The 14,446-nt window shown below is 39.6% G+C and overlaps 1 pseudogene; it reads left to right on the top strand.

The window, feature by feature from the left end:
• Nucleotides 1–13,160: 13,160 nt before the first annotated feature.
• On the top strand, nucleotides 13,161–13,967 carry LOC110218018 (60S ribosome subunit biogenesis protein NIP7 homolog; annotated as a pseudogene).
• Nucleotides 13,968–14,446: the final 479 nt, after the last annotated feature.

Below are 14,446 nucleotides of genomic sequence, written 5' to 3'. Positions count from 1 at the left end.
AAAACAAGTTTGAAAGACTCTAGAACTCTGATCAATGCAATGGGGGGAAATGAATCTGAAAGGAATGAAGATGAAACACTGCTTGACAGAGAGGTGCTGAATATAAAATACAAAAGAGAATAATTTGGGAAACTGCAAATGTAGGAATTTGTTTTGCTAGACTAAGTACACATGTATTGAGGCATTTGATTTTCAGGGTGGTTGGTCTTCATTGGTTTTTTTTTTTATTTGTTCAACCGGGACAGGGGGTACTATAAGGTATAGATTCATTTTTAAAACACCTGTTCCTTGAAAATAAAAGTAATAAACTGAATTGAAGAAGAAAAAGTGGTTTAATTGTGATTTTTTTTCACATCAAATATCTGGTAAGGATCTAATATCCAAGACACATAGGGAGTTGATACAAATATGTAAGAAAAAGAGATTCTTCAACAGATAACTAAAGGATATGATATGAACCAGATATTTTCAAGATAAGAAATGCAAACTATTAACAATATGAAGGAATGTTTAAAATCACTAATAATAGGAGAAATGCAAATTAAAGCAACTCTAAGTTTTCCCTTCATACCCATCAGATTGGCAAAAATAGCAAAAAATGGTAAGTGTTGAGGTATATTTGAAAAGACAGACACACTAATAATGCACTGTTGGTAGAGCTATAAACTGGTCCAGCTAACCTGTTTGGAATAGTGTTCCAGAATGGTTAGTATAATCTGGAAGTGATAGTAATAAATAATAATAATAATCAATAAAACATTTAAAGAAAAAAATCCATGCCAGAATTATGCCTTATAGGTGGAAATGGAACCCACTGATACAGTCCATCAGAGTTTGTGTGTGTATGAATATATACATTTATACATATATATACACATATGTACCCTTACCTGTGGGTACTCTGCCCAAAGGAATATAAATTCTGATCACTGAAACCTAGCAAGATATCCTTGGGTTTATGGGCTAGATTTCTTTTTTTCTCTTCCCTACTTATTTATTCTGTCATTAAAAAAAAAACTGGGACAATTAACTCTTTTGCCCCATGTAGTTTCATGTATGATTTCTCAAAATACAGCATTAGAAACTCAGGCTTTGATAAAAATCTATTGGGATTCAAATAGAGCTACTTGACCATGACTCAAACCCAAATCACTCTGGCTCTCACAGATGAGCCAGCAATAGGTCCTAGCCCAGGCCTCACTTGGTCATTGTTTGGGTTTTGATGGCTCAGAGTGAGCATAAATAGCAATTGTTTCTGTTTTGGCCAGAAAACCTGAGAGTGTTCTCCTCTCAGATTGATTTTTTTTTTGGACTAAGTAAAAGAGGCCATTTTTGGCCTCATTTCTTACCCAGCCTTAATCACTGAATGGGTGTTGCCTCAGACAAAATGAGACCTGAGAAAGACCTTAGCTTAAAAAGGCCAAGGTCTCCCACTGCATCCGGGGCCATCTCCATCATCCTAATTTATATCTTGCCACTGGACCCAGATAGCTCCAGAGGAGAGAGTGAGACTGGTGACTTGACACAGCCCTGCCTCATTTAAAACCAATTCACTTGCAAGTCAAGACACAACCTTCCTGATGTCATTGATCCTCTTTGAGAACAAGGACAAACAATACATACATACATGTATTTACATGGTATTCCAAAAGTCTTGTGCAGTTTTAAATTATCAAAGCTTAAATATACATAAATATGTATCAATATTTACACATCTATAGTCATTGAAGAATGACAATGAGTCAAGCTCAAAATGATTAGGAAAAAGAAGTTAATACCCCAAAACTTTAATAGCTCTGTGATCTTGTCAATAGCAGTACTCAACACAAAGGTCCAGATAGCAACTTATGAAACCTGCGCTACTACATTCTTGTCTATGTCCTTCTATAAATCCACAGCAGGAGCCCCATTTAATGTGCTAGGTACCTTCCCTGATATCTCTTGACATTTTCTAGATACCAGCGTAGCGCATAGGTTTTTCTTAGGTTTTCCCTGTTCTATCTACATAACCAACCCACCTCTTTTCCTACACATATCTGATGATATACTTTATGCCAATTCTCCTATGTAATTTTTCACTGGTAACATTACCACCTACTCATGGCTACCATTAACCTCTATGTTACCCTTTTGAATTAGACACAACTTTAATTCTTTGAAGACTAACATTCCATTATGCAATAGCAATATAGCATTACCAAAAATAATCCTGATATTTAAAAGATAGGACTTTTTCCAGAAGAAGGCAATCCAGTCCCCTGTGATAGGACCACTATCTACCAAGGTACTCCCCATCCACACCTATACCCCCAACATAAGTTAGCTAAGTTTTTTGTTTGTTTGTTTGCTTTTTCCCCTAAAAGGAGAAAAAGCTATCCCAAGGACTTGATCAGCCCATAGGGCCAAGGCACAAGATATACCTTGAGGCAGCTTCCTAGTAGCCTCTGGTCATATTTAAGTGGCTTCCTAGTCACCTAAGGATATAAAGAAGCTCCCCCATGGGAAGTCTAGGCCCTTCAGACTTGGAGGATGTCCCAAGATTGAGTGAGTCACCAACCCCTGCCATGCTGAACAGACACATTTCCATATGGAGATGAGAGAAACTGTGTCTACCCAAACTCAGTGCTGGAATATCCTTTCTATATACTACAGTTATGTAAGTAAACCTCCTTTTGTTAACTGTTGAATAACCTCTACAATGCTTCATTTTATCCCAACATTGAACTTGAATTGAATTAACAGGGTTCCCACCTGAGTTAGGCCTGCCCTAGAACCTCCTTCTCTTCCTCCTCCTCCATTTCAATGCTGAGCCTACTTTATTGCATATCCATATGTAATAAATAACACACAGAATCACTACTGGGTCTAGGACAGCTAGAGAAATTGACTTCTCCCTCTCAGGTCTGGACCCATATGCATAGACTGGGTTCAGTCATGGCAGAGTTCTACTCTGAAGAGGGTTTGGGCTTCTTTTCTCAAATTCTCTGGCTTTTTACACCTCAATCCAGGAGCGCCAGGGAGAATCACATAAAGTTTAGATCTGGCTCATGTCTACCTATGGTAGAAGGAATAGAAAGGTATTCTATGTATAAGTGTAAATCAGCTATTTATTTCCTACACATACACAAAAAACACTAAAAACACAAATTACTCATAAGTGTGTGTGTGTGTGTGTGTGTGTGTGTGAATGTATTTAGTTAGAACTATGATTATACTCTTGGGGGGCAGTTAGGTGGCACACTGGATACAGCATTGACCCTAAAGTCAGGAGGATCTGAGTTCAAATCTGACCTCACACCAAACATTTGATACTTATTAGCTGTGTCACCCTGAGCAAGTCACTTAACCCCAATTGCCTAAAAAAAAAAACCTATGATTTTACTCTCCCTAGGGGTTGATAAAACATCAAAGCAAAACATTTTGTAGGACTTTTAAACTCCCATTTCTCATCCATCTTCGCTCTGCACTGTCTCAAGGTCCTTGAAAAGAAGGAGAGTTCTAGGGGGAGACCTGATTTGGGTGGATACCCTGTTAGTTCAGGTTCAATGTTGGGATAAAATCAGGCACTGTCGAGGTTATTCAACAGTTAACAAAAGAGCATTTTACTTATAGAACTATATTATATAGAAAGGATATTCAACAAGGATACTTCATGGGTCTTCTGGCAAGCCAGGCTCTAAGAAATGCTAGGAATATAAGGGGCACCACCCCATGCACAAGGTTTAAAACAGAAATTTAGTGCAGCCGCACCAATTGAGTAACCCAGAAGCGTCCAATCTCTCTAAAGTCACAAGGTTGCTTTCAAGATTGGAAACGTCCATCTGAGGATCACTGTTTGATCACTTGTGCTAAGGAAAGAAACCTAAATCAGAAAATGCAGCCAAGGCTTTGAGATCTAGTACATGTGCTGACTGCCAAGTGTGAGAAATTAGCTATCTCTGCCTCATTGGAAGTCCAGGGAGAGATTAGAAGAGTTCTAACTTGTTCGGCAGTTCCTAGGGTGGGGGAAGGGGAAGGAGAGACAAGAAGAGGAGAGAAGAGAGAGAAAGAAAGAGGGAGAGAGAGAGAGAGAGAGAGAGAGAGAGAGAGAGAGAGAGAGAGAGAGAGAGAGAGAGTGGAAATTTACACATCTTAAAATTCACGTTATTGTTTTTATTATCTCTGAGGTAGTTTTGAAGCAGGCCTCCTCTCTACCCTGACAGCCATCATAGAGTGAAGTGGGAAACCAAGGGACCATCTCAAAGGACTAAACCCTTCATCACTGAGCTACACATGTTTCTGGAAGTTGCCAGGGGAGCTCAGTGCATGCTCTATGAGATGGCCCCTATAGAACAATCCCTATAAATATTCCATGGGGTATACCAGATTTTACCTGAAAGTCTAGGGGACCCATTAGACCAGACCCATTAGATATTATTATAAAGGTTGTCTGGGGGAAAGGAAAAAAAACACTGGATTTGGAGTCAGAAGGTGTGAGTTCAAATCTCACCCCTTTCACTTACTGCCTGACATAGGCACCCTATTCTTACTGGTTCCCCACCTCTCAGAAGGGGTGGGCCAGGCTGCAGACTTGTTTATTGGTTTTGTTTGGTTTTGCTTTTGCTTTGTCTAATAAAACATGCAGCCATAATGACTATATCCTATGTATGAGGGTCATTGTTTGACAAGGGAAAGGTCCAGAGGCGGGAATGGAGGTGGAAACCCCAAATTTTTCTATAATTTCCAAAAAATTCTGACCTAAATTTCATTATTCCTTAGTACAGATTCAGAATTTTGTCAGTGTAAGTTTTTAATTCTACCTTTCCCTCTTCCTCTCCTCCCCCCAAACCACAATAGCTATATGACTTGCAGGGATGGGAAGCTTTCTCATGCACACCAAAAACTCCAAGAAAAACATTTGGTATGTGATTTGAGTATAGCACCACCTTATGGAATATTTAAATATGACTTGCCCTCACGTGGTGATTAATAAATTGACATTTTGAGCTGCCACAACTACTACAGCCATGTCATATGGATTACCCATGAAACACCTAAGCAGTCCACAACTGTCATACCTTTATCACTTTTTCTCAGCAACATCTGTGATTCTTTTTCCTCTGAAAGGGGGAAAGAGGTATCTACCCTACTCTCAGGTATATGGAAAATCAATCCCTCAATGCTTTCAAAACTGTTATCATCTCTAGCACAGATAAGGCAGGTAGGTGGTGCAGTGGATAGAATCTTCCTGAATTCAAAATATGACCTCAGGCATTAGCTGTGGGACCCTGGGCAAGTCACTCAGTTTCTTCATCTGTAAAATGAGCTAGAATAGGAAATGGCAAATCATTCCAGTATCTTTGCCAAGAAAATCCCAAATGAGGTCATAAAGAGTCAGACACAACTGAAAATGACTGAACAATAACAACTAACTCCCACGTATTTGAAAGCTGCATTTCCTTTTTTTTTTCTTTAGTGTCATTTCTACTTCTTCATGCAGCACAGTGAGGGCTGTAATTTTAAAACCCAAGTATTGTGAATTCATTGTCATTGATAGAAAAAATAATTTGGTATAAAATTAAAAACCAGGACAAATCCTTCTAATTTTTTACCTATTTGTTGTTTTCCTCTCAACTTCAATGTTAAATGTTCCTAAGAGGATCTGACTTAATTAAATCTTCCATCAAGTTGTAGTTGTTGTTTACTTGTTTTCCCTTTGGTTTTTATAAGGTGATGCTACTCATACTCTTCTACCATCTTCACCTATAAAATTTTATAAACCATTTTGTATTCTTTGTATTCTAAATAGGTATTGCCCTTCATTGCCATATCTCTCTATTTAGCAAGGAAATCCATTATATGCTGACTGATACAGTTTCTATGCTTTGCCATTCTTTTCTTTTCTTTTTTTTTTTTTGCTTTATCTTATCTACTAATTGTATCATTAGGAAATTATGATAGTCTTTGTCAATGTCTGTCTTTTCATCCATTTCCCATTTGTGGCGTCAACAGCTTCTATCTTTAGGGTGGCCTTTTTGCAAAAGCTTATCATTTATAAGAGCAACATAAATCAAAACAAATCTAAGATTTTACTTCACAACCAGCAGCATGGCAAAAAGGAAAAAAGATGGAAATAATCACTATTGGAGGAACTGCAGAAAAGCAAGAACACTGATATACTGTTTGGAGAATCGTAAACTAGTCTGTACCATTCTAGAAAACAATTTGGAATTATGTTAGAGAGAAAGAGAGAGAGAGAGAGAGAGAGAGAGAGAGAGAGAGAGGAGAGAGAGAGAGAGAGAGAGAGAGAGAAAGAGAGAGAGAGAGAGAGAGAGAGATGCTATGAGATCCTGCTACTAGCCATATACCAGAAAGAGGTCAAAGAAAGGTCTTAATACATGCCAAAATATTAATAAGAGCACTTTTTGTGAAAGCAAGAAATTTGAAACAAAGTAAAAAACAACCAATTAGGGAATGACTAAACAAATTGGTATATGAATGTGATAGAATATTACTATACTGTAAGTCAAGTCAACAAGCATGAATTAAGCATCTACTATATGTCATGCACCATGCTAAGCACTAGGGATACAAAGAAGGGTAAAAAAAAAATCCCAGCTCAAGGAATTCATAATAAGTATACTTACAGAATATAGATATAGGAAGGCATATAAATGTGTGAAGAGTACAATAAGTAGAACCAAGAAAAAAAAGTAATGTATTCAGTGACTAAAGATTAAGAGCCAAACAATAAAAACATGAAACTAAATGCCATGTAATTATAGTGACCAAACTTGACTTTGGAGAATGAATGAACAAATGAAAAAGTATTCATTAAGTGCTTACCATGGGTAAAACATTGGGAATACAAATGGAAAAGCAAGACAGTCTCTGTTCTCAAAGAGCTCACATTCTAATAGAGAGAGATCACATATACAAGAGTTTTCAGTTTCAACTCAGATAGAAAGACCAGATCCTTAGGGTGCAGTGGCAAAGCTAATGAGAATACATCTGCTTTTAAGTCATTTCCATTAATAAAACCACATACATTTCTAACATTGAGCCATTCATTGACCAAAGGGAGTCAATGAGGATAGAGAGCTAGGTCTGGAGTGAGGAAGACAGTTCAAATCCAGCCTCAGATACTTACAAGCTATGTAACCTTGAGCAAGTCACTTAACCTCTGCTTATCTCATTTTCCTCAACTTAAAAATAAGGATTGTAATAGCACCTGCCTCCCAGGGTTGTTGTGAGGATTAAATGAAATGAAATGTGTAAAGTACTTAATGCCTGGCTCACAGTAGGCACTCTTTAAATCTTTATCCCCTCCCAAGAACACGAACAACTGCTGGGTCTCCAGCAGTTGTGGCTGATGGGGAGGCAGGGACTGAAGCATCTGCAAAGGCAGATGCCATATCATCATCTCCCCTGAACGTGATAGCAGGAGCTGATGAAAATTAAATCCAGTGGTCTAGGAGGTGTTGCTGTTCCTGCAGCTCTTGGATTTATCTTCCTATGATCGGCAATTTTTCAGCAGTTGGTTTGGTGACAGCAGTGCCTGTTCTCCACGAAGGGTTCCCCCAACATATAGCAGTGATAGCTTTGGAGTATCATTGGTCTGGGGGCCGATGCTCTTCTTGCACACAGAATCCTGGGCTATGTTCACCTCAGTTTGAGAAGAGGCACATGCTGCCTTCCTATCTCTCTCTCAAGACACTTTGATACTTTGGCAAAGGACGTGTAGGCACCAATAGTTGAAAGATTCAAAAATGAACCTCCCTCCCTTCCTTGCAGAAGTGGGGGACTATGAGTAGGGACCACTGCATATACTGTCAGATATGGTTGATGTGTTGGTCCTACTGAACTATTTTTTTCTTTCTCTTTTTTATTCTTTATTATGAGGGCTCAATCACTGGGTAGGGGGAAGAAAAAAGATATATTTAGGAATTAAGGTGATGCAAAAATAAATGATATCATAATTTTTTAAAAAAAAAATCATTATCGTGGGCCAAGGACAACATGAGATAACCAAATAGTCTATGAAATGACATTTCTTATTGCCTTGGAATACACAACTAAAAGAGCTCTTAACAGCTTCTCTTAACACCCTCTCCAAGGAGAACATGTGTGAATCATCTTTTCATTTAGCCACAACTTCCTGTTGTCTTCTGGTTTCATCTATAAGAATATAACAATTAATTGGATTTGTAAGCTCTGCAAGGGCAAGAACTGTTTTTACCTCTTTTTGCATCTCTAGCATTTAGCACAATATCTGACACATAGCATAGGCACTTTACAAATATTGGTTGATTGATACAATGTTTCCTCTAGTAATTTGCTGACTCCTTAGTCACTCAATGTAACTTCTCATATTTAGAATACCAAAAGCTAAATTAATGTTCATAGAACACCTAAAAACCAAATGACCTTTATCATCTCTGCTTCCTTTTCCGTACCTGCTAGTGTTGCTGCCAGTGTGGGAAGAGGTGTATTTACCTTTGTTTTCTGGATTACTGTGGCCAAATAATTCATCCCAAAGTAGCCAGCCTACTCATGATGAGCCTCTCTGTACTTAGCTAGACAGGCACACTCTTGCAGGGACTAGTATAGTTAGTAGGATGCTGACTTGAAAAAAGGAACACCTGGGTTCAAATCCTGCCTCAGACACTCGATGCCTGACTCTGAGCAAGTCATTTGACCACTCAAGGCCTCATTTGCCTCAAATGTAAAATTAGGAGATTGGGCTCAACCTGTGATCCTATGATCCTTTTTGGCATGGTAGAAATTACCAGAATTTGTACTCCTCCAGAATAGCCTTTTAGAATCCAGAATTATCTCCCTGCCACAGTGAGTCATGGCAGTAGATTTCATAGAGATTAATAGTTTGGGAATAATAATCTTTGGGCCACCTACCACATAGAGTTATTGTGAGAAAAGTCATTTATAAACCACAAGGCACTGTGTATTATTTGTAGGATTGGGATCAACAGTCCCAAGTTTACCATGGCATAAGCTAGTACTTGGACTTCTCCCTCTTTTGTTCTTTGTTTTACTTATTATAAGTAAAAATTCTCCAGTTTTCTTGTCTTGGCCTCCTAGGATCACAGATTTAAAATTGGAATGGACCTTAGAGATCAAATTCAACTACTATATTTTACAGATGAAAAAACTGAGGACTGAGAAATCAACTAATCTATCAAATCAACTAATCAATCAATCAATATCCATCAATCAATCGATAAAAAGTCCTTACTACATGCCTAAGCATTAGACTAAGTGCTAGGCAATACAAATAAGAAAAGGAGAGATAATAAATAAATGTTGATAAATTTAATATTAATAAATAAGTTAACAAATGCTTATTGCATTTATTAATAGCCTACCATATGCCAGGTATGGTGCCTCATACAGGGGATACAAATATATAACCATACTTTCAAGGAACTTAGATTCTACTGGGGGGGACGTGTGTGTATGTGTGTGTGTGTGTGTGTGTGTGTGTGTGTGTGTGTGTCTGTGTGTGTGTGTGTGTCTGTGTATGTGTGTCCAGAATAAATATAAAGAAAAAAAACAAAACACAAGGCAACAAGAATTGATTGTTACTATATGCCCTGAACTGTGCTAAGTGCTAGGGACACAGATACAAGCAAAAATAAAGGCAGACCTTGCCCTCAAGAAGCACTCATTCTGGGGCAGCTAGGTAGCACAGCGGATAGAACACCAGCCCTCGAGTCAGGAGGACCTGAGTTCAAATCCAGCCTCAGACACTTGCTACTTATGAGCTGTGTGACCCTGGGCAAGCCACTTAACTCCACTGCCTCGCCAAAAGAAGAAGAAGAAGAAGAAGCAGAAGAAGAAGAAGACGACGAAGAAGCATTCATTCTAATGGGGAACATACAAAAGAGAGCTGAAAAGGGGTAAAGGGAAAGAATGAAGGCACTCAACAGGGTTTATGGTTTGGAAACAGGGAAGGTCAAAAGCATGGTAAAGAGGGGAACGAAGGTTGACCAGCCAGAATCCCTTCCCAAAATGGGGGCCCTGGAAGGAGCTCACCAAAGGGAGAAGGGGACCAGTATAGCATAAAGAATTGCACTGAGAATAAACACAAAGTACACACAAGGGAGGTTTGGGAGGTTGTTGTTCTCAGTGCTGTTGCCTTGTAAAGAAGTTAGTGTTCAGTGAGCTGAGTCTTGAAGGGAGAGAGGCTTTCTGTGGTACAGTAATTAGGAGGAGTACATTCCAGACAGAGAATGATCCATGCAAATGATCTGAGAAGGAAAATGGAATGTGGTATACAAAGAGAAGGCCAGTTTGGCTGGATTCAAAATTCAGAAAAAAGAGTAATGTATCTTAATTTATGTAACCTGTGGCTCAAAGAGTCATCTGCATAAACCTTTCCTCCTTGGTGGAGATTGAATACTCAATGCTCTGGGCTCGTGTGAAGCCTGAGTGATAGAAGCTGAAAGTTTCTCTACCCATCAGCTTTGACCCAGAGTCTTTCTCTCCCTTCAGGGACCTGAAGAGAGTTCTGTCTGGAAGCTAGAAGCTAGAAGTCAGAAGACAAGGATTTCTCTTCTTTTCATATCTCACTAACTCTGCCTCTCACCCAGGCAAAAAGCACAGAGTAATCAATCTCCACCAATGAGGAGAGTTAGGCAAATGACTCCTTAAGCCAAAGATTACATATAGAAGACAAAAAGGAGCCTCTAAGGTTTCCCAATAGGGGAGCGACATGGCAGCTCTACACTTAAGGAAAATCATTTAGGCAGCAGTGAGGAGGATGGACTGAAGTTGGGAGAGACTTAAGGCAAGAAGACCAAGTCCAGTGCAATAATCTAGGTGAAAGGGGATGATGGACTGAACTAAGATAGCTTTGTGAATAGAGAGAAGGGGGCTGTGGTGGTAGAAAGGTCTAGATTTAGCAACTGATTGTATATGTGGGGTAATCGAGGAACAGAGGATGACACCAAGGTTATGAACTTGGGATACTGGAAGAACAATGGTGCTTTTCAAATAAGTAGGGAAGTTTGAAAGAGTGTTGTATTTGGAAGGAAAAAGGAGTTCTGTTTTGGACACATGAATTTTAAGATGTTACATCCAATCTGAAATATCCAATAAGTAATTGGCATACAGAACTGATGTTCAAAGGGAAGACTGGGATCGGATATACAGATCTCTGAGATATCTGTATAGATATTATAATTAATAGATCTTTGAGAAACTGCATAGAAAAAGAAGATAGAACAGAGTCTTGGGAGACATCCACATTTAGGGAACACGATACTGATGATGCAAAGAAGATATAGGAGTGGTTAGACTGATAGGAAGAGAACTAGGAGTCAGAAAAACCCAGGCGAAACAGAGTTGCCTCTGCCAATAAAGGAGGATGAATAAATCAGTCACTATATGACCAGTTAAGGCCTAGAAACCAAGGCCCTTCAACTTCTGACTATCCTGACCAACCTACACAGCTATACCTCTTGGGCCAACTAGATCATTCCAGGTATAGTGCCTCAACACCCCTCTGTACATCCAAGAAAACCAAATCCCCAGCTTAGTTAGAACCTAGGGCACAGCAACCTTTCCTACCAAAAGGTCATAACCATCTACCTTCCTGTGCTAACAAAATCTCTCCTTATCTCTTCTGAGTGCTTGGGTTTCTGAATCTAACCTGCCCAGGTGAAAGCTCTCTTCTTCTGCTGCCACTGCCTGCTCCCTCATCCAGTTCACTTTAGCCCTACTCCTGATTCTCTATTCAGTACTTTCCTCCCCTTTTCCTTGTGCCTTCTTTCTATTGGTAGCAAACTACCCTTCCTATTATAAGTTTCTTTTTCTAACAATCCATCCATTTTCTCTCGTCCATAAAAACTTGGCTCTTCCCCAAAGCCACTGACCCTCTAGTTGCCCTCTTCATTTTCAGAAGCAATTTCTCTAGTGCTCACTAATACATTGGGCCAGAAAGAGGAGTAGGCTTACCTGTGCTCTTTACCTGCCACTTCCAAGCCATCCCCCTGTCACCATCACTCAGCAACCTCCTCTTTTTATAGCTTCACTCCATCTAGATTTACCATGACTTCCAGATCTTGGTGGAAGTTATCTACTGGCCCTCAGATCACTCTCCCTGCTTTCTCAAGGAGTTCGGTACTGTGAGTCATGGATCATCTCAACCCCTTGTCATTATATTTGCATCCTGAAATGGTTCATTAGCCTCCTCAACTCCTATGACCTATACCACACACTCCACCTCAGCTACCCTTAACCTCATTGCCATGTGTTCCACCTCCATATTAGAGCTCTAAAATTACTTTATCTCACTATGACCTATGCTTCCATCCTCACCCCTCCTAAATGAGTTATTTGTCCTAATTGTAGCAAATGAAAATTTCTGAGACAATTTCTGGGTAAATTATAATCGATTTTATTAACTACAGCTAGCAAGTATTCTACAAAATGGGCTCATTTGTTCCTCTTGGTGACCGAAGAGGAATCAAGGCGACTTCTCGAAGCTTATGTGCTCTAGGAAGAGTGGGTGTTCCTGACAGATGGCAATCAACTCTGATAGGGTAACAATGAGAAGAATGAATATTACAATGAGAGGTGGACCTATTCTAATGAGGGGCTGGGGAATGTGACTTTGATTACATCACTTACTCCCAGACCACCCCCAGAAGTGGGCAATCTAGACAAAGGATCTACCCCGCCCCCAACTCCCACCCAAGCCTGAGTAGAATACAATGGGCAGAAATTTACCCCAGTTAAATTCTTTATAAAGTTTTTGGGTAGGGCAACAATTCCACCTAGATAAGATAATCTAGGTGGGGACAAATTTTTGGACAAGGTCAGAGATCTCCTTAAAAAGGAAAAAAATTCTGGATCTCCCCAATAATTGGTTATTTAATAATCATTTCTCTCATTATCCTAATCTCTAGTCACTCTACCTCTTCCTTTCTAGTCTATAACCCTTTTTTTGTTTTACTTTTTTTTTTTTTTGGCTAGGCAATGGAGTTAAGTGACTTGCCCAGGGTCACACAGCTAGTGAGTGTTATGTGTCTGAGGCCAGATTTGAACTCAGGTCCTCCTGAATCCAGGGCCGGTGCTCTATCCACTATGCCACCTAGCTGCCCCTATAACCCTTGTTCTAATCTCACTATACTCCCTTAAAAATTTTGACTATTGGCAAGATGCAACCCCTAACCAAAGAAGAGGCTTGCACCTTGTTCCAGAAGTTCTTAAGATATATTAGAGAAAACATTCAGTTGCTTGTAGACTAACCTGATGACACCTATTGTTTCCAGCTCCATAAAGACAGAATCTATAATGTGAGGAGATTCTTAAACTAGCAGTTTAAGAACTGGAGGAGCTGGTGTCTCTGGGGACCTGCTTTGGAAAATTCACTAAGACCCAGAAGTTCAGACTGCACATCACTGCCTTGAATTACCTGGAACCTTATGGAAAGCATAAAGTATGAGTGAAACCTGGAACAGAGCAGTCATTCTTATATGGGAACCATATGTTAAAGGACAGCGAGTTGGCATAGGGGATAGAGTGCTGGGCCTGAAGTCAGGAAGATTCATCTTCCTGAGTTCAAATCTGGACTCAGACACTTACTAGCCATGTGATCCTGGGCAAGTCACTTAACCCTGTTTGTGTTTGCCTCCGTTTCCTCATCTGTAAAACAAACTGGAGAAGGAAATGGCAAACCACTCCAGAATCTTTGCCAAGAAAACCTTAAATGGGGTCATAAAGAGTTGGACGTGACTACAAACAACTGAATAACAACATGTGTTGAAGTCTGGCCTGGATGGAATCACAAAAAATACTGATAGTTTCAGGGACTGGTGGTATTCACCATGAAAGATGTCCCTTTGGGTTTTGTTGTGGCAGCAAAGTCTACACTGGACTGTAGGAAGGCGGACCACATGGCAATTGTCATGTTTCACCAAGCTGACATTGGGGAATATGTGCACCCTAAAGACACACTGATTTAATTCATCTTATGGACTTGTGACAGAGAAGAAAGACCTTAATTTTTTTCTTGTGGGAGCAGCTAAACTACAAATCCACCCTTTTATTGACTTACTATGCACAACACTGTGGCCTATGTATACAGCTAGCCTTCTATTGGCCATTCTGGTTATTGCAGAGGTACCAGAGCACAGCAGATTAACACTGGACTTGGAAATAGGAAGACTGGGATTTGCAGTGCCTAGCACTTGGTAGGCACTTAATAAATACTGACTCGTCTCTGACACTTAGTAGCTGGGTGATCCAGTGCAAGTCACTTGACTGGATTTACCTACCTCACAGGGTTGTTGTGAGGATCAAATGAGTTAACGTACTTAAAGCAAAAGTGAGGTAGAAATATGAGCTATCATCATAAACAACTGAAGGATGAATGCTTGTTCAGCAGAAAAGTGAGACATTTTGAACCTTTTTGTTTAATAATAGTGATTAAATTGAATGCCAT

The sequence above is a fragment of the Phascolarctos cinereus genome, unplaced genomic scaffold, assembly GCF_003287225.1.
Source record: "Phascolarctos cinereus isolate Bilbo 61053 unplaced genomic scaffold, phaCin_HiC Scaffold_726;HRSCAF=1367, whole genome shotgun sequence".
Classification (NCBI taxonomy): domain Eukaryota; kingdom Metazoa; phylum Chordata; class Mammalia; order Diprotodontia; family Phascolarctidae; genus Phascolarctos; species Phascolarctos cinereus.
This window is presented reverse-complemented; position numbering and strand designations above follow the sequence as displayed.